The sequence below is a fragment of the Colossoma macropomum genome, unplaced genomic scaffold (genome assembly GCF_904425465.1).
Source record: "Colossoma macropomum unplaced genomic scaffold, Colossoma_macropomum, whole genome shotgun sequence".
In the NCBI taxonomy this organism is placed as follows: Eukaryota; Metazoa; Chordata; class Actinopteri; order Characiformes; family Serrasalmidae; genus Colossoma; species Colossoma macropomum.
This window is the reverse complement of record NW_023494787.1, coordinates 18118804-18137290: the sequence shown is the minus strand read 5'-3', so window position 1 is coordinate 18137290 and position 18487 is coordinate 18118804. Positions and strand designations below refer to the sequence as shown.

The window sequence follows — 18487 nt, the reverse complement described above, 5'->3', positions numbered from 1 at the left end:
TGTCTTTCATTTTACTTACTTTAGGCAATAAATGGGTTTATGTACTTTATTTACAACAATTAGGTCTACAAACTGGTTTGAAGAATCATTTGGTATTTTGCTAAAAACAAAAATACTACCATAAACATAATCATCCTTAACAGTTGAAGAACAGTTACCAGTTAATAACAGTATTGTCTTCGTCTGTGTAGCTTATTACATCTTACCTCCAAACTACCAGATGGTTTAGATCGGTATCATGTGATTTCATTTAATGTATCATTTTATAATATTTCTATGGTGTGGATATAGTAATTTTCTGGTTAGGCTAACAATTCATTTGGTAATTATGACCTACGCACTTAAAATAGATGGTTCTTTAAGGGTTCTTTAGTAAAGGCAATGGTTCTTTTTGAACCATGAGTTCTATTTCATGGTCAAATGGTTCTTTGCATGGTGAAATCATTCTTCAGATCGATGGAGACTGTGTTGTACACTGTTCTATATAGAACTTTTTTGAAAATGGTTCTATATAGCACCAAAAAGCGTTTTATTGTTACGAGCTTGACAATTTTTGTTAAGAAATTTTACCATGCAAAGAACCATTTAAACATGAAATGGTTCTATATAGAACTTATGGTTCTAAACAGAACCAATGCCTTCACTAAAGAACCCTTCAAGTGTATATAAATAGAAAAGCCACCTGTTCCAATACCATTTTTAACAAGCTCTTGTCAACATTGCCTCACTATTTCCCCTCGGGGGATTCCCCCCCACGCCATCTTAAGGGCTGATAGCTCAAGTGACATGTGGATGAGCCCTTGGAGGGGCATGAGATCGCAGGAACACAAGGGTCGATTTTGACAGCAGAAGTTGCCCAGAAACCACTGCAGTCTGATGTATTTCTGTTCTCAAACCCATGGCAGAAAAAGCTGTTTATAAGCCAAAGTAATAAAATACTTTAAAATTCTTAATATTTATTTGATTCATTATGTTCAGAATGGGATATGGGTAGTAAACTGCTCCATTTGCTATACATGACTGCTAAAACAAATTCATTCAAAGGCTACACAGCTAGCAATAACAAAAAAAGATAGGAAATAGCCTTTAACCAGATAAAGCAATTATTCAGAAAATGTATGTACATTATGTTCAGACATCTCAAAAAACATTCTGCCTTACAAAGTTTGAATGGCTAGCCGATTGAAGCTAACCTAGCCGAGGGCAAGTGTGTTCTGCTTTTTCCCAGCTATACATTACGGTTGTTTATTGATCCACAAACCAAAAATTCCAAAGCCTGTTTGTGAACGTGTCATCAATACAAACACAACTTCCGGTTCTAACAGCTTTTTAAACATATTGATTTACTATATTAGGCCTACATACAGCTTATGTAAACAGAACAGAATTAAACCGGTTTAGGAACCTTATGTTGGGATTGGAAAGGAATAACGGTAACGTTAAAATATTGGTCCTGCTCAGAATGAAGTGATTTTTTACTCCGTTTCCAAGGTCTGGAATTAAACTAAACTCGAGGGCAAAATTTTGTTACTGTAATACATTTTATTCATGTGGAAATGATGCATACGTTTGAATAAAAAAAGATCCAATGCAAATTCAATACTTCAATGCATTGCTCTTTTCAGTGTGACCCCTTTGTCAGTATTTCAACAGTGACTGACCACGAGCAAGCCTCATGCTAATGCCGTTATCAAACCCCCTCCTGCTTCACAGCTCACAGGGTATCAGTTTCTGAGCTCCATTTGCCAACCAGAGTGCCAGCCTCTTTCCAGCCACGCTGCCACTGCCCCGCTGCTCCACCAGCGGAAGACATAAACACATCCATCATCACCTCACGACCTTGTGGAGCTTCCTGCTGTTTCCTACAGCTGAGACAGACTGCATATCTTCGTGAGTCATGAGTGGGTAGGAAAGTAACGTAGTTACTCAGAAGGACAATAACAGAGTTTTGTATGCAAACATTGAACTGTTGCCAAAGACCTGGGTCAGTACATCTACTGCATGCCGGATATAGGAAAGTTGGTGGAAGACAAAATAGTATTGGTAGAGATGTACCTAGGATCTTACGGGCCCAAGTACAACAAATAAATCATGAAATAATGGGCACCCCCCTACATAAACAAATGACCTCTAAATAAAATATATCAGTGTGATTTGTGTATTTCTAGCTATTGCTATGTTTTAAACAAGTTAGTCCTGTAATGTGTGCTAATGCTCATGAAGTATATTTTTATAAGTATAATAAATAGGGATGTATATTCTGACTAACTTTGATAATCAAGTGTCTGTAAGAATTCATGAATGGATATCTGGTTAACCACAGGAAAGAAAAAACAAAAAACAAAACAAAAACAAAAAAATAAATAAAAAAAAGAATCCAGTGCTGTAAGCTAACTTTTTAAGGTGACAGCACTGGTACTGCACAAAAATATAGTAGCATGCATACAAAGGAAGACAAAAACAGGGACATTTGTCTTCTGAGTTTTTATATGTAATGTTAATGGCAGCGAAATAAGGGTAAATCACAAAAACGATTTTGTCTTACAACACCCTAATTACTAATCTTACTATTCATAACTAAATAATAAGCCTGCAGTTTAAGAAGCTAATCCAGGTTGTACTTCACAGAATGTAATGCATAGTGCCACACCCATTCATGCTGTGAATCTTTTTGCAGGTGTAAATCCCAATGACTAGGATTTGGGAGGCAGCTCTAAGTGTACCAGCTTGAAGAACACAAATAGCATTCTCCAGCGATGCTGATCTTATTAGTGAAGTAGCTGACCAAGGTTTTGAGCAGTCAGCATGCAAAGCCATCAGCCAGTCTACGAGAGAAAGTGATATCTTTTTCTTTGGTGATTACATGAGCTACGTGTACAATCGTGTTGTAAGCACAAAAACAAATTCTTAGTTGCAAAATGTTACAGGGAGTTGCAAACTTCCCCCATTTAGCCTGATTGGCACAAAGTAATCATGCAAGATCATCGCTTTGTCTGCTAAAGTACCTTAATTTACTCTTTCACAGGGAATAGATGATGCAACACATCTCTGACAGCAATGTGACATGTTGTCAATGAGCTTTTTTCTGTTCGCTAATTTGGTCTGACCAGAATTTTACAGGTAAGCTCTCAGGGGACAGGACGGATTGTCCATGACTCACTAGTTCTATCAGCAGAAATCATCAATAAAAAGCAGCCCAATTGATTTTTCAAGGTTCAATGCTCTGTGACTCAGCTTGGGATGACGTGTCTAAACCCAGACGTTAAGTTCTATCAACTAATTGCCACGTCACTGGGCCGTTTTTAGGATTATACAGCTTATTGCACATTTTACGGTAATTCCATCCAGTTCTCACCATTCAACATAGCAATTCCAGAGCAAATGTGCCTTATCTTGGAAAGAAACATTAAAGGTGCTCCTAATGATAGTAAACGGGAGTTTAAATTCCATTTTTATTTACTCAGTGTGAGGTTCGGAGACTGTGGAATCCAATCCACAATCACCCAATCTAATCTCAGCCGCAGCATCTAGCTCAGCTTATTCCTTTCCGTTTTTAATTTTCCACACAAGATTGTGGCAGACTCAGAGGACACACCCACAGTCCACACAGAAATTACTCTCTCAGTACCTTGTTTGCTGAGGGCTATGCAGTATTGAGGTCAAGGAGAAGAGATCTCTCACTTTCCTGAGCCGTGATGGAGAGAAGCAGACTCTCGCTGAGACTGGAGCTGGTGCCAAGGCTCCAAAGCGCTGACTCGCATGGCTGTCCCGCCATCGGGCTGACATGCCAACTTCCGCTTGGCCCATGACAGCATGGCACGCCGACAGCTACTTTCCTCTCACACCTGCGATAGCACATCTGACTGAGTACACCCATGACAGAGAGCGGGAAAGAGAGTTGTCGGCAGATTTGTTTTGAGGAGTACATGTAGATTCAAAGCTGCCCAGCTTGGCTGCGGTCAGTATCAAGCCATTTGTCTCTGTGCCAATTATGAGGGAAACCTGGCTGGGATTCACATAACAGCATTAATAGAAATGAATGCATATATCCAGAGATTAGTATTGAGTTTGGAGCATGCAAAGTTGAACAGCTTTTGTTTACCCTTGTTCTGTTTGTTAACCCTACATTTGTCTGGACAGTGACCTATGACCTCGCACTAGTTTAACATCATTTGTCTTTTCAGATGCTATGACAAACAAAATATTAAATTATAAAAAAATATACTGCACTTATCATCAATAAACATAAATGTTTTGATAGTTTAAATTACTTTGGTAGCCTGTAGATCAACTTGTGCTAGGTCATTAGTGACAAGGTGTGTATGAATGGTTTGGTAACCCATCCATGCATTTAAAGGGGCATTCCAGCCAAAATGAAGAATGTAACCATTGCTACGTGTTATAAACATGACTACTCACCTTCTACAGTGGTGCTACAATGGTCTCAAAAGTGGGATTTTCTGGTTTAAAGACTAGGAAAACACCCTTTAGATGATGTATTTTGAAGATAGGAATACCTCTTAAAAACGTCAAATGCTTTCAGGCAGATACTTGAGGCAGGCTGGATGTTTTTTTGTTTGTTTTTTTCTGCTAGCTGGCTAATGCAGAAGGAAGTCAGATAGTTATTGATACTGCTAGAAAGGCGAATGTCATATCTGTATATATTAACCTTGAGTCTCTGGCGTGCAAGTCCGAGTTGAGTCTTCAGTAGAGAATTTTAGAGAAGGTTAATCTCAGTATTACCTACAGCCAGTGTATTTTACCAGTGTAAACCCTACAAAATCCTGTCAGGTTCAACATGGCTTCAAAGAATAAGCCTTTCATTATAGGAAAAGTCTGAAGGACTGAACCGAAACGCTACATGCAGCAAAACATCTTGACATTTTTGGTTAGTCTGTTGTTTATATATCACAGTAACTCATCTGGCTGACACTTTAGTATGTTTTGAAGGAGTGTGATCTGTAGCTAACTTGCTAAAACTTCAGTTAGAATAGTTAGTGCACAAGTTAGCATACTTGCCTCTTTCATTTACACACTGTATTTCCTGCATGTAGCACTTTGTTCTGTCCGCAGACAGAATTTTTAAAAAAAGAATTTTATTTTCTAAAATAAAAAGTTCGTTATTTGAAGCCGTATTGAACCTGACACCTCTTCGAGCTGCAGGAGAACGGCATTAACATAATGGCTGCTCATGGCTGTAGCACAACTGACAGTTGTCATGAATAGATATCTGTGTCAGAGTCACACACGCAAGCTTGGAATGAAAATTTTATTCGCTTACCGCATTAATTGGGTCCTAATTTAATCAGTTTAGTTTGTGCTTTTTCTCTGGTCTCAGTTTTCAAAAGTTGTAGGTCTCAAATTTCACAAGTTGTAGGTCTCAAGTTTAAGTCAAGTCGAGTCAGCCAATATGCGACTTGAAAGCAAAATGGGTCCAAGTCACCGTCTTGAGTCCCCATCTGTGGTTGTTTGATGTATTTATGCAATAGATGCTGGGTATTGTAGTGAAAGAACACTAATAGGTGCATATGAAAATTATAAATCCTGTCACGCTGATGAGGCTGAGGGATGCACAACAGAAAGCAGCATAACAAATTCTATAATAACTGCTAGTTTTAGGCCAGAACGTCCCTTTAAGGAAGACAAATATTTGAATAAGAGCCTTTATTGAGTAAGTATTTTACTGGAGCGTAAATGTGAAGTCTATAAAAATCATTACAGACCATGTAACCCACTGCAGCACAAATGTTCTGAAGCAATAGACATTTTTCACCCACCAGTATGCATAAGTTTTAGCCACTCTGCAACACTATATTTGTAAATAGGCGTTCTTCAACTACAGGACATTTCAGCATTTCAGCCATTCTGGGAAACTGATATTTTTATCAGGTTTCCAAAAAATACACACACACACACACACACACACACATTTTCTAAGCCGCTTATCCATCTGGGTCACAGGGTGTGCTGGAGCCTATCCCGGTGGTCATAGGGTGGAAGGCAGGACACACCCTGGACAAGTCACCAGTCTATCGCAGGGCAAGTTTCCAAAAATAGCAAACTTAATATTTAAACGCTAAAATCTGTATAGTCTTTGTGGCATTCAGTTTGGAATTCTTCTGCAAGGCGAGACGGCCAAGAAAAGGAGGCAGCTGAGTGATTCCGAACCACAACTGAACTGGTCCCATCTGGGCAATACGTCCCAAACTATTTTTTACATTAGAAGGCGGAAAATAAAATCCTTGTAGAATCCATATTGACCACATTAGCCACAGATATGGCAACTTACTAATAAAGTTGCAAAAGGATGTGATTATCTTGGTCTTTGTGTTCTTTGACAGAGAATTGTATCTATTACCATGCCGTTATATGAGGCATGACCAAGCATTTCTGCATATTTTGATTGAGAGCGCTGATTATTCTGGATGGAGATTACGAGGTTTGCTGAACTGAAACATTCACAAAAACACCACAAGAGAAAACATACACTCTGTTCATACCGAGTGTACAGCACTCCCAAATAAGTGTGAACTATCCGAGCTATTTCTCAGCACAAGGGCTTGGGAAACAGCACAAAACACGGGGGAAAGGAAAATATTTTAGAAACTATGTTACTTGATACATTATGGACTCCAGTAGCCCATTTCCTGTCATGATGAGAACCATGCTAAAAATACACATCCTCCTTCATCAGAATACAAATTGCCCTCTCAGCAAAATTTTCCCCTTTCACCAGCTATCATGTGGCACAGTAGACGGCCTCTGTGCAGGAAGCCTCCCCCACAATCCCCAGGCCATGCGATCAAATGCACTCACCGCAAGTTCACTTTGATCCACTTGTAGTGCATACAGTGCTGTGACCTTTCATCCTCTATCCATGTGTTCCTTGTGTGTAGTAGCCGTCTATCTGTCCCCCTTTCCCTTCTGTTAACCCAGTACATCAATACCTGACTGACAACATTGCCAACCTTCTTGCCGATAAAGTATGGATGTAAACGTAAAACTGCAATCACATTTCAACTTACCATCACTAACTCAGCATCTATCCACATTAGAGACACTAGTCCCATTCCACTCTCACTAAGACTGCCTCAAATACTTGCAGTTGTAATAAGGCCTTCCATCTCCGAAAGGCAAGCTTTATGGGAGAAGGAAAAGCCATTCTGAACATCATTGTGCAGTAATGCAACAAGATCTTATTCCAAGTCATTTGGCCCAGTTCTATTGGTCCATTAATCATGAAATGTTCACACAATGTAAAGAGCAGCAGATGTTTTCGAATGGTGTAAACAAAGGCTTTCATATAATACTGGGCAAAAGTCAGAGACCACCCTTCTTTTATTTAATTTCCAATAAATCAGGCATTAAGTACAAGCTCATTTTTCATTGTCATGAAAAAAGCCGAAAGCATATATTTAACAGGAAATTACACAGACTAAATGACTATACGACTAAATATATTAGCTGATTTTTCTATATTTAATGTGTTCATCTTTTGTCTTTATTGCAGCTTCTGTTCTTTTCCGAGGACTTGCTTTCAGTTTTTCAAAGAAATCAGTCTTAGAAGTTGATTGCATTTGATGATTCTCGTGATCCAAGTAATCACAAACACCTCAGTAATGTTGACATCTGGACTCTGGGGTGATCAGTCGATTGCTCTGAGTACACCAGCATCTTTTTAAATTGTTTTACCATTTATTAGAATTGGTTTCTGAAATATTTTTCCAGTGAGAGCTTCTTGACAGACATCCTTTCAGACCCATGTCGTTGAGTTGTCTTCTCACAGTGGAAGGATGAACAGAAACACCTGTGGATTTTTTCAGATCTGAATCAAGAGTGGAGCTTGATATTTTCCTCTCTCTCAAAGATGAAAGCTTTAAGTGCTGTTTTTCTGATGATGATAGTTTTGGTGGTCTACCAGGTCTTGCATGACTGTTAGGAGTCCCATTTTCTCTGAATCTTTTATTCATTCATTCACACCAGTTTTCATTATTTTCCTTTGACTTTCTCCCTCTTTATTTTGATTATTTTAAATCTCTTCAGAAATATCTCCTGAGAATTGTATGCCAGTATGTACATTATATTGCCAATAACAATTAGGCCTCCTTCAAAGGTTTTAAAGCCATTTCAGTTTCTTTGGCTTTTTCTAATGCACTGCAAATAAGCATGGTCAGACCTGGGAAATCAATATTTGTTTTTTCCCATTTGACTCTATCAGTCTGGAAGAGCTACAGTAGATATAGGAGCCTTGGGGACAAATTGTGTTGCTAATTGATGCCATTTCCACTTGGAAAATGGCTCAGCATACCAGTAAATTGATTTTGCTTCTGTAAATTTGAACAAAGTACTTTTGCGGGATCTCACTTTGTATCTTCGGAACATTGTAGATGGCTAACATAAATCCAGAGAGGATGAGAAAACTTTAACAAAGAGCTCTATCATAAAATTTCCATGAGTTTGTTCTTCTGCTCATCTCTCCCCTGCTTTGTTATTCCTTCCAGCTGTCAAATCATCCCTGAAATCCCCAGTATCCTTCCTCTGGTCAAGCACAAGAGGCCCTATTAATTCCCCAGTGCCAGCAAAAGGTCACGCGAGGAGGCCAGCCGACTCAACAGAGCAAGCTTACACATAACTAATGCCTGAACATCACCGTGTGAATGATCTGCACCTAATGCACCCAGTACAGTGGAAACTAGAGATGCCGCGTTACCATGTTTTCTTTTCCGAGAATCAGCTGATGCCAATACCAAGCCAATTTCTCCCCTTAAAAAACTGATAAGCTCGAAAATGAGCTGTTTATAGTTGAAGCACTACCCTTAACCCCTTAAATGGCCAGGGCCCACTGGCCATTTTATTAAACACTTCTATAACCTAAGAATAGCTCAGGCAGTTTGCATTGAAATCCATGTAGTTACTGAATAATAAGCCTTAGTGTGTAAGCCTGGAATTTTAAGGACTTAAAGTCGAATTCCACACATTTTTTCAGAGCGGTTTAATGTGAAATACGACTTTCCAGAGAAACTTACAGCGAATTATTGGTGACAGAAACCAGACATCTGCTTTAATTAGAGACATCTTCAATTACACAAATAGTTATAAAAACACTGCCTGAAGCCTGAGACATTGTTTTAGGATAGAGAATATTTCGGCCTATACTGGTCCTGCTGGATAGCTATAACTGTACTGTAGACACCGTGACCCCTGGTTTCAATCACCACTGCTGTGAGGAAGTAAGTTTCTTTACAATAAACTATTTAACATCAAACCCCCTAAATGACTTTGTTTACAACTCAACGATTTTATTATGCAGAATTTTTGAAAAAAGCATTTGATTTCCTTCTGAAGATAGCCCTGAATTATGTCCATTTACTGCTAAAATAAATAATAGGCATCAGGAACAAAAAATACATAGCTAAGGAACCATTTGTAAGTGCACTGAAGTTATTTGCATGGCTAAAAGGTTCTATATATGACTAAAAAGGCTTCCTCTATTGTCAAGTAAGTCATAGAACTTTTTTTGGTACTATTTTGCTAAGTGTTGTGTAACACTAATACATGACAAAATACAAAAAAATAAAAAAATCAGTCCTAGATTTGTTACATAATTGGATCGGGTTCATTTGTTTTGAACTCTGATATACAATCCAGCATTTTCTGCCGGTATCGGACCGGTGTCATCTCTAGTGGAAGTAAGGAAGGAGTATGAGAGCCAGTGAAGACAGGCTGAACTGCCAGAGCGCTGTGGCTCAGCCTGACCCCACAGAAACAGAGAAGAAGCAGAAGAGCTGGAGGCATTTTTCTGCATTTCTTCTCTCCTCCTGTGGAACATCTCCTTGGGTGCCGCAGCCCGTCGAGCTGAGGAGGGGGAGGAGGACGGAATATTTCTTGTAAAGCAGGGCACTCGCATGTTCTCAGCTTGAAAAAGCAGCCATTATTACTGCAAACAATCATGGCACAGCAGTGCAGCGTAGTACATCAGTGCTGATTGGGTGCATGCAACATCAGACTGAATACTCTTAAGTGTCTTTGCAGACTGGACACATAAATAACGGCCCTGCTTTTAGTTCCACTTGAACATAAACATGCAAAATCTCTCTCTTTCTCTCCCTCTCTCTCTCTCTCTCTCTCTCTCTCTCACACACACACACATACACACACACACATAACCACATACAAACAATCTGAAACACACACAAAACACTTATACAGTAGAAAAACACATTTGCTCTGAGAGAGATCATTAGAATCAGCCACAGTGCGGGCGCTGGGCGTAATTGCTGCCCTGTCAGCATTCTCTAATGGAGGGCTGAGACCACTGCTACGGCGCCTTTGGAGAGGGGAAGTGAGAGGCTCTCTGTGGGTGGTACAGCCCACATCCACCTCAGAGACAGAGCCCAAATACAGTACACAATCACATCCCATAATACATCTGCAATCATGGCTGAGGGGGCACGACAGTCAGGCAAGAGGCAAACAAGAGGCTGATTGCTCAGAGGGGTTTAAATGCACAGAAAGGTATCAAGGCCAGAGGTCTGCATCATTGTATAGCAAATAAGAGTATGCGCTGATGTTTATTAGGCCTCTGCAATATACTGTTTGTAAACTGTTAGCGTAATATTGGGCTTGCAATTCTGATGTAACAGAGGGCTGCAATATGCAAGTGATTCTCTAATCAATCACAGTGTTTATGAGCGCTGAGAGCATCAAGACCAATCACAGTTCCGGATCAGTGTTTCCTGGGGTGTTTTGATTAATCAAGACATTAGATAATCCAACGATCTTGAATCACATCACATTATAGATTCCTTAATGCTTTTTTAATATGTCGCAAGGCAGCAATCGCAATACATCAGCTACGGATGCACTGAGATGGGAATTCTAAGCCGCTGCCAAAATCTGATGTAACTACAAAGAAAATGGCACTCCTACTAACCGCGCAAGACTTGGTAAACCACTAAAACTGTCACCATCAGATAAACAGTACTTAAAGCTTTCATCTTTGAGAGGGAGGAGATGATCAAGCTCTAGTTATGCTTCAGATGTGTAGCTGTCAGGAAGTCATTACTGAGAGAAGAAAATTGACCAAAAAAAAAGTGAAAATCAAACAAAGAAGCTGCTGGTCTTCTCAGAACAATGGACTGACCACCCCAGAGTCCAGACCTCAACATCATTGAATGTGTTGGAGATTAACTGCATTGTGAGAAGCAAAAAACTCAACTTCTTTCTTTGAAAAACTGAAACAAGTGTGCTCAAAAGAGTGGAAGCTGTAATAAAGAAAAATGATGGACAGATTAACTACTGAAATATCTAATATTGTATGTAGCTGGGGAGACTTTCTGTTAAATGTTTTTTTTTTAGCTGAAAAATGAATAGCTGTTTTGTCTGTATTTATTTTTACTGTATTTAAGGTTACAAATGAGTTAAACTGGAGACATTTTAGTACAGAAGCCCAGCGTCGCCTAAACATTCTGCTCTTCTGGAGTAAAATAAATATGTCATCAAAAATCAGGATCAAATCAAATAATTTGTCCAAAAATATAGTTTTAAGAATTATCTGCTAATACTGAAAAATACTGATTTTATGGTGCATCCCCAACAATCATACTGTTGGTACTAGGTCCATATCATGCAGCGTTTACATACATCCCATGGGTTGCACTCCTCTAAAAATGAATAGATCTAGAGCCACACTTGGCCAAACAAAACATAACCAATCAGGTGTACAGTATTTCATATCACAACATCAGGCTGCTGGAGAAGTGTGATAATGCGTGGTAGTCCAACTTCATCTCACCAGTCTTAAACGAACTTTCAGCATGAACCTTTATAACGTGCATCTTTCACCAGCACTTAAAGCCATCACATGCTTTGACCCAACAGCACAGTGAGAATTAATGAGACAGACAATGAGCCCGAGAGACTCCTAAAGGAAGTCTAAGAAAGAACCCCACAGGGAGAATCATGCCACATGAAGGAAACGCCTCATGCGTCTACTGCATGAATCCAATAATGTAAAATGGTGCTGTTAATGGAACGCACTTCCATACAGCGCCCTTGAGTTACTGTCATCTTCAATTTGCTTTTCCTTCACTCAAATGGAGACTGACTTTCAAAGGAATATAAGCCATCACAGTACCTATATGAGCCGCATCACATTCACTGCAATTCAGGAGGCCATCCTTAATGTTCGGGCTAAGATATATAACACATGCACCCATACACATACAAAAGCATCCCATATACAACACTCTATATCCTGTATATGTTCAATACAGGAAAATGCAAAATCTCGCCATCACTCTTTACCTGTTGTCCCACCAAACACCCTCTTCTGCTCTTCTATGTGTCCTGTAATTAAATGTGGCCTGAAGGGATTCAGAGTAACCCACAACAAGCTTAAACAGACTGGCACTGATGGGTCCTCCACTCTTCCCTTCTCTTTATCTTCTTACATAACAGCCACGCTTTATCAACGTACACAGCACTTCAGGGAGACACAGCTGACAGAAGCACAGAGGCATTGCTCAGCGTATGGCTCTACACCCATCTGCCATTCACATGACACCATATGATCCATAATACCAGTTTATACTAAACAAATTATTGGACACGAACACTGATTTTGTCACCATGTTAACGTGTGTCATCATGTTAATGGTACTGTCAGATGGTTAGCATGATGAAAGTGTGAACTTGACATGATTACGGGCAGGAATATTATGCATTTTTCCTGAGGTGCCTACTCAGCTAAACACAATGAATGAATAGTCTACCAGATACTAAACGTTCATTGTCTCTGTCCTGGTGATATTTGTGTCTGTGCACATACATCCCAAACATAACGTACTTACAATCACATAGTGTTAAATGTACGATTAAAACATTAACTTGTTAACCATTATATATGGCCATATAATTGTGTCTGAACAAGCATCTTCATCATCATAGCCAAGTCACAATTAAGATGCTTCTTCAGGGGTTATTTAGTAAAAGCAATAGTTATACACAACGGAAAACCTCTTGTATATAGTTCTTAAGAGAACCGCCTTCTAATACATGCTTTCTGTTACTGCATCTCCTGTATAGGCGACTCCATATGTTCTGTAGTGAAGACCACCTAATGTCCCACGAATCAATAGTAATTCAGTAAGTTCATGTGCGTCATAAAATGACTGTGGTTTACTGGACTTTCTTGAAATGTACAAAAACAACAGCCCACGTGTCAAATGCAATAAACCTCCATGGACTACACAATGCTACTGGGTTTGGTTTGTAAACTTAAACGAACTGATACTGGCTGCCCATCATCTCTCCCTTCCATAGCTTATTCTATTTCAACAGTGGGTTGTTTTCGTGTGATATTGTACTAAGTTAACATACAGAGGCAGTGCAACGTGAAAATGAACGCATGTGAAGGGCATATTATATAATTTAACACCTCTATAGGTACGAAGCACTAAAACACTGCACTTGCTCCACAGCTACCAACCTAAGGGGTATTTCAGTTTTTCCCGCCCGTATTCCGACACGCTCCGCCTCCCTCGCTTGGATTGGCTAGTCTTATCTCGCGTCCTGACCCACGATTGGCTAGCACCTCACACTCTCAACCAGCGTAAAAGGCAAGAGTCTGTCAGCCAATCGTAGCTCAGGACTAGGATATTGCCAGCCAATCCGATCGTAGGGGGCGGGGTTTTCCGGAATATGGGTGGGGGGAAAAACAACGCCTGTCCCACGAAACGTTCTGAGCAGGTTATTCTTCACGAAACGATGAATTCCGTTAGAGGGGTTTCATTCACAAAAGTACTGCCCAGGTCGTCTAAACGCAAAATAAGCTGCAGGCGATGCAGCAGCTGAACTTGTTCTAACTCACACTGTCTAAAGCTCAGTAACGGTGCATTTATTTGATTGTGTCCACATATGAAATGCACGCAGCCCTCGTGGTGTGCACTGCACGGGGCTAATGTTACTCGCAGCCCCAGCAGCACCCAGCAAAAGCACGTCGATGGCGTTCCAGTCCTTATTAAGAATTTAAAGACTGTTATCAATATTTCAGATGAGGAAAAAAGCGTCGCGTCGCCCTTACCGTGTCCGAAATGCCTCGATTCTCCCTCGGCTGTGCTGATAAGCGTGGTGGAGAGAAGACGCTATCCGTGCTGCTCCTCACTGCATCAGAGCATGCTAACTGCCCGGACGGACGGACTGATGGAGGGAGGGAGGGAGGGATGGAGGGAGGGAACGAGCGGTTGGTGCTCTCGGGTCCTTCGAGCTGCGCCGGGGCGAGAGGATTTTAAAGCAGGGGAGGGGTGCAGGGGAGGATTACGTGGTGCTGCTTTAATAAGATGTCACAATGCCGATTGGTGTCAGGACCTCCCCTCACCCAACCATCACAACCGCGACCACCTCCAGCCCCAAGTTCACCTGAGTGTAATGAAACTGTGCGCTCTTTTTTGAATGGAGCTGCGCGCTTTTGGAATGTAAAAGACAGTCCTGACCACTCCTGCACTTCCACTGATGGATCAGCTGAGCAGTGAGGGGGATCCTGGAAAAGTCACCCAGAATGGTCTGATGTGAAATTCTCCATTCTAAAGTCAGAACTGCTCACAATGGTGGTGGCAGGAACCAGACGCCTGGACAGTTTTAAGACCCCCCCCCAAAACTCCCTCACAGGAAGATATATACATAAAAAAGATGGTTCTATATACATAGCACCAGAAAGGTTCTTCTATTGTGACGCTTTTAACTATAGAAGAACCATTTTTGTACTATACAGAACCCTATATAGAACCAAATACAACACATTCTCCATCAAGCTGAAGAACCCTTTCATGATGCAAAAAAAAACAAACACCTTGCAAAGGGTTTTTTGAGTGTTCATGGTTCTTTATAGAATCATTTTCTTTAACTAAAAACCCTTGAAGAACCATCTTTTTAAGTGTGTATTTATAGCACCAAAAAGGTTCTTTTATTGTTACGAGCTTGACATTGTAACAATAGCAGAATCCTTTTGGTGCTATATAGAACCCTTTTCAAAAAGGTTCTATATATAACCATGTACAATACATTCTCCATCAGTCTAAAGAACCATTTCACCATGCAAAGAGCCACTGAAGCATGAAATGGTTCTAGATAGAACTCATGGTTCTAAATAGAACGATTGCCTTTACTAAAGAACCTTTGAAGAACCACCTTTTTTAAGTGTGTAAAATTCTTACAAATACGCTGCCTGACTCAGACATTTATAGTTTTAATTAAATATTTATATATTACAAATTTATATTCAAAGCCTATTAATGACAAAGAGAGTCATAAAGGATATTGTAAAGCAAAATAGCTTCAGAAGAAACAGAAAGATTTGCCCCAGTTTACCATTAACATTAAATATAAACACTCAGACACGTGTGGGTTCACTGGTCATTCTGGATAGTAAAAAAATGGCTATATTTGTGTTGTGGATATTGTGACACCTGGTTCCTATCACCACCACTGTAAAGAAATCAGAGTCTTTAAGTTTCTCTACAATGAACCACTTCACATCAAACCACTTTGAATGACTTTACACTCAGAGATTGATTTTTGCAGAAATGTTGAAAAATCTGTGGAATTCCTCTTGCAAAGAACAGCTGATGCATGAATAGCTGAAAGCAAGTGTAGTTATGCACTTGAGGCAGTTCCAGCTATACTGGAATTCAGCTAGCATTGATAGATTAGATTAGATTCAACTTTATTGTCATTGCGCAGAGTACAAGTACAGAGGCAATGAAATACAGTAGATGAGCTATGACTTGAAGAAGGTATGAATAAGTTCATGGTTGATCCATCAGTGCTCATTAAATGCAAGTCTAAGAGCACCTGGGGCAGTTCAATGATTATGGATGGATGAATTCTTTCATTCATAGCTGATCCATCAGTGCCACCTGAATGCCATTATAGGGGCAATTGGGTCAATCTCAACATCTCTACCCAATGAGCTTAACCATATTCAGAAATTAACAAGATTCAGCCAAAATTTGAGTTAGACGTAAAGCTATTAACTTTAAAGGTCATGTAGTGAGTCACATCACTGAGAAGCAGAGAGGAATGCTAATAATAGCCTTTGTTAAATTAAATGAGAATAAAGTGAGCTGTTCCCTAATCAGAAACGTGGAATCAGCAGAGCATTATATCGGGACATGTAGGTTGCTCAATGGGCCTCAGAAGCAGTACTCTGATGAGCCTTAAATGTCATAGCCAAGAATTCGAATAATGTGTCTTAGGTCTTCTGTGAATGGACTGATCTCTTCAACGCTAGTTCTTAATCACATTGTTTCAGTATGTGTCCTCTGGGAATTCAGCGTTCTGAATGTAATCAGTTACATAGTAGCAGCACACCTTACAATAAACGTAACAACCTAATTTCAGTCATGATGAAAGCTACACAAAAGAGCAACAAAGTTCACATGCTTTGATAACAAGCTGAGAGTGAGGAATGATGCCGAAGAACTGTTATACAGTCAACATTTACTGATTAAAAACATGTGGCAGGCTGAGCTTATTGTAATGCAATGTGAACTGAAAATTGAGAGGAATGAAAATATGGTCCACTATTTAGACCAAAGTATTTTTTAACCAGTAATAACAATAAATTATTTTTATTTAAACATTATTCAACAATGAGTAGGTGTGGTAGGGATGGGTAATATGATGACATTTTATCACTATTGTGATAAATTATGTGACAATATGCATTTCTGAGCATATCATGGAAATCGTTAGCTCTTAAAGAACATTGAACAAATACATGTTTCATTACAAAGAGAGCATAATTATCCCTATTTTAGATTTCCTGGAGCACAGTATGTCAAATGATGAATTAAAATTGTATTCACAGGCACATTTAGACCCTGGTGCAGATAATAGACTGACACACAGTCAGAAGGAAAGTTCTTTTATTCTTTCTGCCATCTTGATTTTAAACTCCAAACACAAGCTTCTGTAAGACTGAGGCAACTCGTGAAGCAGTGGGGATTTTGCAGGGCCAGGTGCAAAAGCTGCTAGAATAGGCTTGCAGCCAAATTTGGCCCTTATTGTCTTTTTATATTACTTTCCAGACAATATCTACCTACTCTGACAGTGGCCTCTTTCAGCAGAGTTTGTCCACTATCCAAAAGCTCCTTTTAAACAATATCTGACTTCCAGCATTGTGCAAAGATGCACTGGCAAGATCACTAGTAACTTAAAATTTCAGATACATAGGCTTGATTTTATTTGATAGTTCATACAATGTTTTGGTAATTTCTTTAATCAAACATACACTATATGGCCAAAAGTATATTGACACCCCTCTTAATTATTGAGTTCAGGTGTTTCAGCAACGCACATTGCTAATAGTTATATAAAATCAAGTACATAGCCATGCAATCTCCATACACAAACATCGGCAGTAGAATGAGCCATACCGAAGAGCTCAGTGGCTTTAAACATGAGGTAGGATGCCACCTTTGCTACAGGTCAGTTTGTGAAATTTCTGCCCTGCTAGCCAACTGTAAGTGCTATTATTGTGAAATGGAAGTATCTAGAGACAGCAACAGTTCAGCCACAAAGTGGTAGACCACGCTTCGGTAGACCCCCAGTGTGGTACGTCTAAGTGCTGAAGTGTGTAGTGTATATAAATCACTTATGCTCTGTTGCTTCACTCACTACAGTTCCAAACTGCCTCTGGAAGCAACATCAGCATAATAACTGTGCATCAGGAGCTTCATGAAATGGGTTTCCATGGCTGAGCAGTTGCACACAAGCCAAAGGTCACTATGTGCAATACTAGGTGTCAGCTGGAGTGTTGTAAAGCACGCTGCCACTGGACTCTGATGCAGTGGAAATGTATTGCCTGGATTCATGAATTACACTTCACTATCTGGCAGTCTGAAAGATGAATCTGGGTTTGGTGAATGCCAGGAGAATGTGACATCCCAGAATGCATAGTGCCAACCGTAAGGTTTGGTAGAGGAGGGATAATGGTCTGGGGTTGTTTTCAGGCTTTGGGCTTCTTAGTTCCAGTGAAGGCTAATGTTAATGCCACAGCATACAAAGACATGTTAGACAGTTATATGCTTCCAACTGTGTGGCAGCAGTTTGGGGAAGGCCTTTTCCTGCTTCTGTACCCCTGTATTCAAAACAGGGTCCATAAAGATATGGATTGATGAATTTGGAAGCCTGGTGTGGAGGAACTCCAGTGGCCTGCATGGAATCCTGACTTCAACCCTACTGAACACCTTTGGGCTCAATTGGAACATCAGTGGTGAGCCAGGCCTTTTCATGTAACATCAGTGCCGGACTGCACAAATGCTGTTTTGAGCAAATGGGCACAAGTTCCCGCAGACACACTCCAAAATCTTGTGGAAAGCCTTCCCAGAAGAGTGGAGGCTGTTACAGCCACAAAGGAGGGGGGTGACTCTACATTAATGCCCATGGTTTTGGAACGGGATGTCCAACAAACTCATATAGGTATAAT

At 40.0% G+C, this 18487-nt stretch overlaps 1 protein-coding gene across 1 annotated transcript in view; it reads right to left on the bottom strand.

Annotated features, from left to right (window-relative positions):
• The window catches only part of hpca (hippocalcin), a 42532-nt gene extending 28337 nt beyond the window's left edge, over positions 1 to 14195 (bottom strand). The window contains exon 1 of the mRNA XM_036566294.1: positions 14084 to 14195. The gene's annotated coding sequence lies outside the window, so the exon portion shown is untranslated. The remainder of the gene's footprint in view (positions 1 to 14083) is intronic.
• Between the last annotated feature and the right edge of the window lie 4292 nt (positions 14196 to 18487).